Raw genomic sequence first — 13,082 nt, 5'->3', positions numbered from 1 at the left:
CAATTGGGGATCTTACACTTGCAGAACAATAAATAGAAATCAAAATAATAAACACAGAATCATCAAAACAAAATTCAAAATCAAAATCATAAACAAAATTTCAAACATAGAATTATCAAAACAGAATTTAAAAAAATCCTAAATTAAAACAGAATTAAAAAAATCCTAAATCTAAACTAATACATGCTCCGAAAAACAATTAAATCTCTAATACAAATATCCTAATTGTAAATTTTTTAATACATAAAAAATTAAAATTAGATAAATTAGGATTTAGGGTTTAACTACCCAAAACTAATTGGTGAGTTACCTGGAGATAGTGGTGGCGCAGAGAATTTTTCTAGCGTGGTGGCAGCACGAACAGCGAAGTGGCGGCTGTAACACCCTAATATTCAAATCCTTATACTCGAGTCATAAGTCAATGATAATAAGGTGGTATTACTCTCAAGGTGGAGTTTTAATACATAGTTTAAAAGTATAATTGAAAGGAGTATTAATCGAGAAGTCTGAAAAGAGTTAAAATAAAATCGCGAATTCGTAGCGCTCACGTATCGACAAAAGAAGGTAAAGCGTGAACTGAGACTATATAAAGACAATGCCATCGAGAAGAATAAGATAAAACGAAATATAGATAGGCAACATAAAGGGTTAAGTATTTTCTTCGTCCTTAAGGTCTTGGGTCAAAATCAAAATCGTTCCCGACCTTTTTTTGTTATTAAAATCATCATCAACGTTACAAAATGTTATAAAATCATCCTTTTGTCCATAAACAATATTTTTCGGACAATTTTACCCTTTAAAAAAACATAAACATGCAACCAAACGCAGATTCCTCTTTTTTTCCTTTCTCATTCACAATAACAACCCTTCATCTTCTTCTTCTTCATCTTCTTCTTCTCATAACAACCCTACTTCTCATATCTTCTTTCTTCTTCTCATTCACAACAACAACCCTTCATCTTCTTCATCATCTTCTTCATTCATCTTCACTTCCAGAGAAGATATTACTAATTCATAATCCTAAACCACTACCACTCTAGCTACTATCTCCAACCCTTTCCTTTCCACCTGAACCTTCTCCCTTCTTTTATACTTAAAAAATTCACTACCTTCCAATACAAGTGCACCAACAGCAATAAACACAAAATAAATTACTAAAAATTTTAGATCAAACAATTCAATAATCATCAACTATGATTTTAGATCCAAAATCAGCAACAATAAAAATTATAGAATTGCAAATTAGTAAATGAAGACTGCAAGACAAATTCAGCAACAATAGAACCATCTGTAACAACTAAAAACTTCATGCCAAAATTTAAAACTGAACCAGAAATTTTTCAAATAATTAATGACACAAATTTAATCACAGAAGAGGAAAAGAGCTAACTACATGAATAGATCTGGAACAAGGTGAGCTCCAGGAAGCAGAACAGAGAAATAGAGAAGCAGAACAGGAAGCAGAATAGATCTGGAAGGAAGTGCGACGCTGCAAAGAGGCAGAAAGGAGGCGTGGCGCTGCAGGAGAGGAAGAACGCAGGCCGGTGCTACGAGAGAAAGAGCGCGACGGAGGAGTCGGCGCTAAAAGGAGAGTCAAAACGGCATTGAGTCGGCACCGAAAGGGATCGCCAGCAACGGCTTGCCAGCAACGCCTTCTTCCTCATCTTCTCTTCTTTTCCATCTTCCTTCTCCACCCTCCCTCTGTTCTATTTTTCGTTTTCTTGCTCTCCCTCCTCTCTGTGGTTGTTGAAAGAAAAAGAAGTAATGAGAGTTAAAGGATGGAATTAAGATAAAGGGTATTTTTGTCCAAAAATTAGGAAAAGGATAATTTTATAACGTTTTGTAACGTTGAAGATGATTTTAATAACAAAAAAAGGTCAGGGAAGATTTTCATTTTGACCCAAGACCTTAAGGACGAAAAAAGTACTTAACCCTAACATAAATAATTAGCCACTAGTCGCGACCTGCGAAGTTTTGGCCGGCTAGGGTAGAGTATAAAAACAGTTTGATAATCATATCCCCTAATCTCTCCCAAAAGATGCACAAGGGCCTCTATAGGCAAGTTTTCCAAAGGATTAAATACATAACATGAGTTCTTTAAAAACAAAAGCGGAGAGAATCTAAGCAAAAGTAAATAAGGGATCTTAGAGGTCTTTGCCGTCTTTCAGACAAACCACAGCTCACTACTGAGCACCTGGACCTACATCTGAAAAACAAGAGATATATATGGAATGAGAACCCCCGACCCATGGGTTTCCAGTACGGTAAAAGTGCCAAATAAATACAATGCATTGTAATAAAAACTCACTAAGCATCCTAAAATTCCTTTCACCAAATATTCATCCTATGTTCTCGCTAATCCATAAATAGGCAACTGTCATAAGGAAATGCTAAATCTGATTCATCTTCCTCATGTTTCCCAACTTTCTAACTCTCCAACGAATCAGAATCAGAATCATAAACAAAACCATCACCAGTTATTCTGTCTCAACAATTCTATACCAATACTTTATATCCTCACCTGGAGCAAGTGAAATCACTTTACTGCGTCCACCCAGGGAGCTCAAATTATCTCATTCAATAATTATTATTTTAAATTAATCATATCATTACTCCATCTCAACAAGAACAGCCCTCACCGTCAATCGACACCCGTATGAGGGACCTTTCAGTTGTACAAACACAGGCAATACAGGCAAGTAATACACAATAAGGTACAAGTAGAACACGTATCACATAATCATGTAACATAGCATATATGATGTAGCAATCCAAAACAAATAGGCAAACCTAAACAATTCAAACATATGCAAATGATGTATGCCTGCCCTATGGCTGATGATATCATCTGTCGGTTATATAGCCAAGCCGACACGTCTTGGTAGCTAACCATGGACAGAAACACCCATGCAGAGCAAGTGGGCTTGAGCTACAACCCCTTTACTACTACCCGCTTAACCCAGAGCCAGTGGAACAACCATTACTACGGCTACTACCCAAGCGGGTGTTTAAAAGCTCAACCTGGAGCGAGTGGAATCACCACTATTGCTGCTACTACCTAGGTGTCGCAATCTCTGACCTAGAGCAAGTGGGACGAACCACAACCCTTACTACTGTCCAGGATCTCAAAACATACATTCATTTAGTTTAAAATAAATCATCATTATTATCAAAGTTCAAACATTAACCTGGAGCAAGCGGAACAAACCACAACCCTTGCTACTACCCAGGTATCACAAATACACATTCATTCTTAATCACCCTTCATTATTACCAATTCTCAAACAGTAACCCGGAGAAAGCGAGACGAACCACAACCCTTGCTACTACCCGTACACAGTCTCTCTGTTGCGCCTTATTACCATTAGAGGGTATCTGTGCCCTGTCACCATTAGAGAGTATCGGTGCCCTGTCACATTCACATTCAACATTTTCCATCATTATTCATTTACCACATTCATTCACTACTCATATATGCATCTCCGGCATACTCGCCACATGTTCAGGCTTCCTCAATCAATCATAATTATTTAATCATTAATCATATACATATACATACTCAGCCATAATTCAATGCTTATCACAGCCATCCGGCTCATAACATACACAGCACTTGCGCCATCATCCTCAGTAACTCATACAATCATCATTAATCATCATTCATCATTGATTCTCACTTTACTTCATCCACAAGTTATCATATATCCTAACTTCTTTCAATACTAGGCATAGTATAAAGATTTAGGACTTAGATGATGAAAATGGAGGCTTAGAAGTCTAAAATTCGGCTTTAAAAAAACTCAAAAATCAATTTTTGCTGAAAACAGCGACATAGTGCACGTCGCCAACGCGCACGCATGGGAAGCGGAGAAAATTGGGTGATGCGTAAGCGTCACCCATGCGCACGCGTAAGAAGTAGAGAGGTAGAGTGACGCGTGCGCGTCAGCCACGCGTATGCGTGGATGCATTTTGTGCTCCTCGTACAAAACCGGCAAGCTACCATCACAACTCTTTGGAATTTATACCACGCACCTGCATCAATACAACGATGCGTACGCGTTGGCTAGGCGCACGCGTGAGAGATAAAAATCGTGAGTGACACGTGCGCTTCGGCCATGCGTGCGCATCGGAGTACGTTTTACCAAAAAATTTACTAAGTTTAAAAAGCTGCAGGATTACATTTTCAAACCCCAAACTTCCGACGTGCATACCTTTTTCGTTTCAAATCATTTTTCACCCGTTCTTCGAACGAAATAAACGTCTTGGATCCAATTTTATTTCTAAATAATATTGATACAAATTGGGAGGTCCGGAGACCAAGTTATACTCTGTCAAAGTAGACCAAAATCACAACTTTCATAAAAACCAACAAAAACTAAATTTTCAATACAAACCAATTGCAAACCTTTTCAAAACCAACCGAAACTTACCAAAATCAACCTCAAACCTCCTCAACTCATATTTTCAACGTTCTCATTAAATTCACAATCCACCAATCCATCATTTTGACCAATATCAATCAAATAACTCAATTTCAAACAAAATACCATATCAAATATTTCATTCCAAATCTCAAGTTCCAACAATACCAATTCCATCAACCCCCGATACATATAAATTCATATCATCATATACAATCCACATGCATTATCAACAAAAACAGCAATTCCTCCCTTAAAACTAATAACCACATAATCCATACAATCCATTGTAACCAAATAACAACAATCACAATTCCATTCAATCTCATATGATATCACACAATACACACATCACTTACCTTCCTTACCTCTTTCTGGCCTCCGGCCCAAGATTCGCGGCCTCCGGCCCAAATTCACAATTTAAATGCATATTTCACAAACTAATATTCATTATCTAATTCATCAAATTCTCAACACACCAAACATACAAATTCACACAATTCTCAACCCAATCATTAATTTACATTACATATCAACTATACATATTAGTACCAACCATTTACACAATCCAAACCTAATCCTAGGGGCATCTAGCCTAGAAATTTTCATCACACCACACGGTACTTAAATGAAACTTAAACTGTACCTCTTGGAGTCAAACCAATTGAGCCTCTTCTTTGGAAGTCTCCACCAATCTTAGCTCTAAACCTCACCAAAGCTCCACAAGTAAAACCAACCTCCCAATTGTGCACCAAAATCAACAAATACTCTAACATAATCAATTTCACACTTACAATCAACCTAGGATTCATAAAAATGATAAATCACAAGGATTGGAGGATTTTTTACCTTAACTCATTAAAGTTTGTGATGAATATTACTCATGGCTCATACTAGAGCACTCCTAAACAACCAAAATCATAAAATTACTCAACACCCATAACCAAACTAGAATTTAAGAGAGACAACAAAAACTGGGTAGAGGAGAGTAGAATACTCACCACAAAACTTAAATAGAATTGTAAAGAATGAGAAGAGCGACGTGTGACCGTAAACGGCTCATCAATCGGAGTTCCAGAGAGAAAGTTATGGTGATTTGAAGTTTGGAAAGCTAGGTTTTCTTTCTCTCTTCTCTCTATCCGCCACCACACCATTTCTTTAGGGTAAATGAGCCAAAATACTCATAACTAATGAGTCTGTTGGCTCAATTTTGCACCAAAACCTTTAAGATTAGAATTTTAAATCGTATTTTAAATATTTCTAACTTCTCAAATTATAATTTCTCATTTCTTAACCTTATTCGCTTATAATTAATTTCCTCAGTTGCAATACTAGACAAATCTCAGCCGATACAACCGGTCAAAATTTTATTGTGCATTTTTACGCAGAAAAATATATTTTCTGACTCAGAAAAATTCACTGAGTCCAAATATCATATTTAAATTATCAAATTTTGATTGCTAAATTTTCTAACCATATTCGCTCTTATTTGATTTATTATTTAATTAATTACAGTTTGACCGGATTTTATAGCGGCGGTAGTGACTAAAACCCCTCCAAACCTATCTATGTGTATTGTTATATTGACATGTGAGTTTTTCAAACCCATGTAATACACAGATTCAAACCCTAACATCTCTTTCTTCTCTAATTTGAATCTTTTCCTAGAAATTGAGAGCATTTTATTTTATTTTGATTCTGAAATACAGATATGAACTTTTGACAGAAGAAAATTCTCTAACTCCTAGAGATGTATTTTCGTAGATTTAACTTTAGGAGATGCTTCTGTGAGATAGAAGTTGTGTTGATGGAGTCCGGCATGATGACGAACCCAAATAGATGGTTCATCTTCTGATATCCTCTCTGAAAGGTAATGGCTATGCTTTTTTTTTTTGTGAAGGTTACTTCGTTTTTTTTTTTTTGAATTTTAAATGCACTGGGATGGATATGTGTGTGTGTGGATGTTCCATATAAGAGACTGCAAATACTTTATGTGGGTGGATGAGATCGAAGAAGATTGGGAGGGTATGGCAAGATCGTTAGTTAAAAGAAATATGGAGCATTTTCATACGAGACATAAAGATGGGTTGACAATCACTGCAGTTGGAAGGGAGAATCATGAAGTTTTATCAATGATGGCAAGGAAGATAGAAAAAGTTAAGACTGAAATTAAGAGGAGCAGATTGTTGGTTGCAACCATGGCCTTAGGTGTGATGTTTTGTGTAGCTTGTAATTTGTATTTAGTGATCAAAATATAGGAAGGGTGTATTTTGAGATCATTGTTGTCTATGAAACTGGTTTCTTGTTCTTCGAATGACAAGAGGTTTGAAATAATATAATTTTAAATCATGTGATTTATAAATGTTTGACATGAATAGCCATGAATAGCCATGAATAACTCATCTTTTGACAGATTGAACTATAAATGATTTTCATATATAACAAACTAGTTCTTGTAAGAATTGAGTTGATGGTTTAAATAAGCATTTTTTTTTATATAGCAAATCATGCTCTACATTCCTTAATCATATCATTCTAATTCAATAATACTGACTCCAGGGCTAAACAAGAATAACACCCTCAATGGTAAAATCAAAATGTAAACCATAAATATTGTATTTTCATAAAGAAACATAATACTTTAGCACCTCTATCTATTAAATCAAAACACTAAAGCCGAGTATAAGAGTATAGTATCTCTCTTGATTACATGAAAATACTATATTTCAATATTTCATCAAATGAACCTTATATTCATTTAGTTCTTGCCAAATGGGATCTGGTTTAACATTGAGCGTTGAAGTTGGTGTTTTACACTTGAAATTTATTGCATATATAATTTGTCAGGTAAATTTATTGATGAGGTTTCATGCTCCAAAGAATGTAACAAGAAAAAAGGGATTTATGCTCAAGCTAACAAGTGCATATGCTCATGATGAAGATATGGACCCCACTGTAAGTTTCATTACAGCATTGCAATACTTTTCAATAGTGATTTGATTTTCTGAAATATTTCATATCTTTTTGGGTGCAGTAATACCTTGAGAACAGGCTCAAGTACCTTGCGGATCAGAAGGCTGAAGGGATTAACTCATACCCGCACAACAGAAATGATAGTAGGGTCATTACAACACGTTTAAATTGAAGATAATTGATCCAAGTTTCATAAGTGCTAATTCAATATAGGGACTCTCTTCCCAGAAATTAAAGAGTCATTACAACATATTTAAATTGAAGATAATTGAAATCCCCTGCTTGCTTTATTTGAATTGTTTTTTAACTGCTATGCGAGCTGTTGGTTCAACTCTTCTCATGATTTGGTAATTTCTTTTGTTGATTCAGGTTGGAAGAATTTGCTTGCTGGAACAGATTAGCTTACAAGGGAATTGTAATTATTCAGTTTTTAGGTATGAATTAGGTGTTAAAGTATCCCCAGTAACTTGGCAACATCCTCTTCCATCTCCTCAATAGTCTTTCCCTTTTATCTTTTTTTCACTGTTTGAGCCAATTTTATTATGGATTTATATTGTTGCCTGCCTAGTTCAGTTGTAATTTAAGCATGCTTTATTAATTGGATTTACTTGTTATTTATTTCTGATTAATCAATTAATTAATATGCAAAACTAGTGTAAAGATCTCAAGTTCTAAATCTGGTGTAAAGCTACCAAGAAGTTGCTTAGGATTTTGATGTAATGATAATAAATCTGGTGTAATACTTGTTTTTATTATCTGCCTTATTTTTCATGTTAGACATATACTTCCATGGTTGTAAACTATAAACTTGAATTTCGACTTCTATTCGTGATCAATAACTCATATGAAAACTGCAGGATGAATCAATTTTAATTTGGATTTCTAGTAGTGAAGAAAGACGTCTGAAGCTGTCTTCTGTCTCAAGAATTATTCCTGGGCAAAAAACTGTAAGATTTTATAACTTATATTTAACAGCATACTTTGACGTAACATCCTTTTCTGACAAAGTGGATTCAGTAAATTGTTCCATGAACTTAATCTTTTATGTTATGTGTTAACATTTCCTTAATATTTTTGGCAGGCTGATTTTCAACGTTACCTGCATCCTGAGAAGGACTATTTATCTTTTTCACTAATTTATAATAACAGAAAGCGGTCCCTTGATTATTTGGTTAGTGTTGAATTATGTGATTCCGTATCATCATTTTTCTTTTACTTTATGTATTCCTTTTGTTATAATAATACACTATTTCTTTCATTTGCTTTTCAGATTTACAAAGATAAAGTTGAGGCAGAGGCGTGGATTGCTGGTCTTAAAGCACTGATAACTTCTGGTCGAGGTAGTCGATCCAAAATTGATGGATGGAGTGATGGTGGCCTCAATTTTGATGTAAGACATTGTAGTTATTTCATTTTAGTTGTTTATGTTTATTGTACTACATATCTATGTATCTTTGATCTAGAAAACATAGTCACGGATACATGGTTTATTGCATTATTTTCTAAGTGCAAATTTTGGATACATCTAGATAAAGACAACTTATTCCTATCTACTTCATTATAAGATGATTGTTCTTTTTTATAAGGAAAGACAGTCTTTACTCTTTATTTTTTGTATTTGTAGCTCTTTGCCTGAAAGGATTTATAGTGCAGTTCTTGATTTATAGAGGCATTTTCCCTAATAAATTTTGGAAGCACAATTAGAGACCATAAGTTGAAACTTGAAAAAAATGTAAAATCCTTCCTAAAAAAATTAATAAATGATAAGTAGTGTAATAATAATGTAAATTAATTTTTGAAAATGATATTGACAGGTTTGTGAAGGTTTGAAACCTCCACAAAATAACTATTATTTTTAAAATAGAAAAGTCTTTTTGTGGGGGGTTTTGAATCGCTACAAACATTGACCAAGAACGGCCACAAAAAATTAATATAAAACCCCCACTAAACACACATAAAATTCCCACAGAATAGATTGTGGAGGTTTTTAAAAACCCCACAAAAGACCTCGTGGCACCTCAAATTTTGGGAGTTTTAGAAACTCCCACAAATTAATTGGTGGGGTTATAAACCTCCACAAATAAAAAAAAAAACTGTCACAAATAAACAAAAATCTTGTAGTGTATCAAGTTTAGGATATTTTTGTCATACGGAATTTATCTTCTGTAATTACATGATGAATTTCTTTTTTCATGAGTACAAATGTCAGCTAATACTAAAAAAAAAAAAAAAGAGTTATTTCACACTTATAAAGACTATCAAAGTTTCATGCTCTCCATTTCGCCAATGCAATACCTACCTGCCTCCTTTGTCTTCTTCCAATCGATGTCATCTTAATATTCAAAATATAAATGAACTATTTTAAACTTTCTTTTTATCTTTGAATAAATATTTTAAACGAAAAGAGCAATAAGAACAAGAGTATAGTGAATAATATAACCATGAATAGTGATGATATAGTCAGATAGTGGATTGTGACAATAATGTTCTTTGATGTGTTCTTTAATTCAGATTCAAATGACCAACATTCCAAGGAGAATATTCTCATACATATTTGAGAACCATGCCAATCAAGTGTGTCGGTGGGAATGTGCATACGATTTTCTACCTTTATGTGCAATTCCAGCAACGGGAGAAGCAAATTCAATTTATGTGGTATTAAAACTCTAGTCAAAATAAACTTGCTCTACAATCAAATTTTTGCTTTCAGCAAATTAGAAGGTTTTTTTTAATTGTTTTCTACGTATTCTCAACTCAGGTTAAGTATAATAAAAGTCAAGGAGATTAATTTTTTAGCTCACAAGAAAAAAAAAGTCAAATTCAAAAGACCAGTTTATTAGGTGAAAGAGTTTTATGGTTTAAATTAACTTATTTTCTTAATTGCTATTTATAACATTATTATATTTAATTTGTAATAAATTTTGTTACACTATATAATTAAATATCAGCCAGAATTATATGATCAATTTTGAGTTAAAGACCCAAAGTGTGATAAATCTATATTATATTATAAATTTTAAGTAAAAAATATAATTTATTAATTTAACTTATATTTTATTTTTATAAATGTATATTTTTTGTGAATTTTTAATTAAATTAAATTTATTAAAATATATTTTTTAGACTTTTAAAATTGATATATTAATTTTATTTTTTATTCTATTTGATGTCTTATCTTAATATGTTTATGTAAGTTGTTTAAAATTTAGGAATTAAGGATGGTTTGAAAAAATAAAAAAAAACTTGCAAAAATAAAGATTTTATATAAAAATAAAAAATAGATTATTAATTATGTACATAATTCTATCTGTACTGTGTATATTTATATTGTACACAAATAACTTATTTTATTTTTTGTAAACTGTGTATATATTTTATTATGTACACACATAATTGAGTATGCACACACCCTGTTGTATACGCACATTTCTGTTCACGTGATTTGTTAAAAAGAGTACGTGCAATTATATTTTGAGGTTATTTTTTATCGAGAAGTGCTATGTTACCAAGAAGTAATCTGCCAATATCTGTCAAAAGGTTATTGGGCTGCTAGATAAAGTCCACTTGTTTAAAAAAATATATTCTAAATTAACCTAGTTAATTCTAATACTACTTGTTTACTCCTCTAACCCTATTGTAATCCTTTTTCACTTCTTCTTACAGTGGAGACATACCCCCACTCCCCATCTCCACCTGCAGCGCCGCATAGCACACCGGATTATTGCTGTCTTCGCCGGTCGCATTCGTCAACGGAGTCAACGCCACCGGAAAACCAGTTGCATATTGCCCTCGTGGAGACGCATCCACAGGTGAAACCTTTATCGCAACTCGTTTGCCGCTGCATCGTCCTCCCAATGCGTCGTCGTGGATGTGTTTTATGCCACAGGTTATAAGAATGTGTCTTTTTTGTGTTTGCATGTAATGTGTCTTCTATGTTCCTGTCTAATTTCATCGTGACATCTTCGGAGTTGTCTCACCATGGATGTGTCTTACACTGAAAGTGGCTATCATAATCCTGTGATGTTAACAGGTTTTCCTTTTCAGAGTTGTGTCTTATATTTGGATGTGGCTTGTTGACCACAGATGTGTCTTCCATAGTTTCTTTGGATGTGTCTAGGTATATATGGATGTGTCTATTACCATGCGTGTGTTATAAGAATGTATTTTTTTTTGTGTTTGCATGTAATCGCAGATGTGTCTTACCGAAGATGGTTGAGGAGAAGAGGGTTGCGTGACACCTTCAAAGACTCACGTCGCAGTTCTCTTCCACAGAAATGGTGATTGGTCTACTTGACTTCAATGAAGACTCACCTTGTACCACTGACATCACACTTCTATTCAAGGGGCCTGATGGTGTAACAATGTGGGATCAGAGTGGCGAATTCAATCACCGTATAAGGGTAATAAAAGCGTGTCAGTGACCTCAACCCTTTGACAAAGGAGAAGCTGGATCCGGGTGTAGGCATAGTCACCGTCGATGGAACAAATGGCGGCGTCCTGGTGAGATGAAAAGTAACCCGACGAAGACGCAAATAGTGAGAAGAATGAGGATTAGGTATGCTTGGTGGTGTGCCGTGTTGAGTTCGTAATTGGCATGAAAGTCTCTTGTTAGGTTAGTAAATTATCACTCATTGCTAATTCAAATTGCATGGACCCACTAAATCCCTAATTGATATAACAAATTATATTTAATTAATTAATTTAATTAGTGTTGGTAATAGTTAGCAGGTACAACTCTTGGTACCTTATTGATGAGCGGATAATTTATACGCTTTTTGGCATTGTTTTGAGTATGTTTTTAGTATATTTTAGTTAGTTTTTATTATATTTTTATTAGTTTTAGTTAAAATTCACTTTTCTGGACTTTACTATGAGTTTGTGTGTTTTTCTGTGATTTCAGGTATTTTCTGGCTGAAATTGAGGGTCCTGAGCAAAAATCTGATTCAGAGGCTGAAAAGGACTGCAGATGCTGTTGGATTCTGACCTCCCTGCACTCGAAGTGGATTTTCTGGAGCTACAGAAGCCCAATTGGCGCGCTCTCAATGGCGTTGGAAAGTCGACATCCTGGGCTTTCCAGAAATGTATAATAGTCCATACTTTGCCCGAGATTTGATGGTTCAAACCGGCGTTGCAAATCAGCTTCAGAATTTCCAGCGTTTAACGCTGGAACTGGCATAAAAATTGGAGTTAAACGCCCAAACTGGCATAAAAGCTGGCGTTTAACTCCAGAAAGAGTCTCTACACGAAAATGCTTCAATGCTCAGCCCAAGCACACACCAAGTGGGCCCAGAAGTGGATTTTTCTGTCATTTACTCAATTCTGTAAACCCTAGGTTACTAGTTCACTATTAATAGGATCTTTTGACATTGTATCTGTACCTCATGACACTTTACACGTTTCTCATTGTATCTTCTACGGCATGAGTCTCTAAACCCCATGATTGGGGGTGAGGAGCTCTGCTGTGTCTTGATGGATTAATGCAATTACTACTGTTTTTCATTCAATCATGCTTGCTTCCATTCTAAGATATCACTTGTTCCTAAACCTGATGAATGTGATGATCCGTGACACTCATCATCATTCTCAACTATGAACGTGTGCCTGACAACCACCTCCGTTCTACCTTAGATTGAGTAGATATCTCTTGGATTCCTTAATCAGAATCTTCGTGGTATAAGCTAGAATTGA

The 13,082-nt window shown here is 34.6% G+C and overlaps 1 long non-coding RNA gene across 3 annotated transcripts; it reads left to right on the top strand.

The window, feature by feature from the left end:
- Positions 1 to 7,293: 7,293 nt before the first annotated feature.
- LOC130957989 (uncharacterized) lies at positions 7,294 to 12,848 on the top strand. 3 transcript variants are annotated; one of them, XR_009077311.1, is made up of 10 exons: positions 7,294 to 7,376; positions 7,456 to 7,537; positions 7,764 to 7,828; positions 8,252 to 8,341; positions 8,476 to 8,565; positions 8,665 to 8,784; positions 9,906 to 10,049; positions 11,058 to 11,280; positions 11,587 to 12,006; positions 12,295 to 12,848. It is a non-coding gene; the product is annotated as an uncharacterized LOC130957989 (long non-coding RNA). The 3 variants fall into 3 exon arrangements; XR_009077309.1 differs by having other exon boundaries at positions 7,313 to 7,376; positions 7,456 to 7,828; XR_009077310.1 differs by lacking the exon at positions 7,294 to 7,376 and having other exon boundaries at positions 7,405 to 7,537.
- Positions 12,849 to 13,082: the final 234 nt, after the last annotated feature.

Source organism: Arachis stenosperma, chromosome 10 (assembly GCF_014773155.1).
Source record: "Arachis stenosperma cultivar V10309 chromosome 10, arast.V10309.gnm1.PFL2, whole genome shotgun sequence".
NCBI classification, from domain to species: domain Eukaryota; kingdom Viridiplantae; phylum Streptophyta; class Magnoliopsida; order Fabales; family Fabaceae; genus Arachis; species Arachis stenosperma.
The sequence above is the reverse complement of the archived record's forward strand: the minus strand, read 5'-3'. Positions and strand labels throughout refer to the sequence as shown.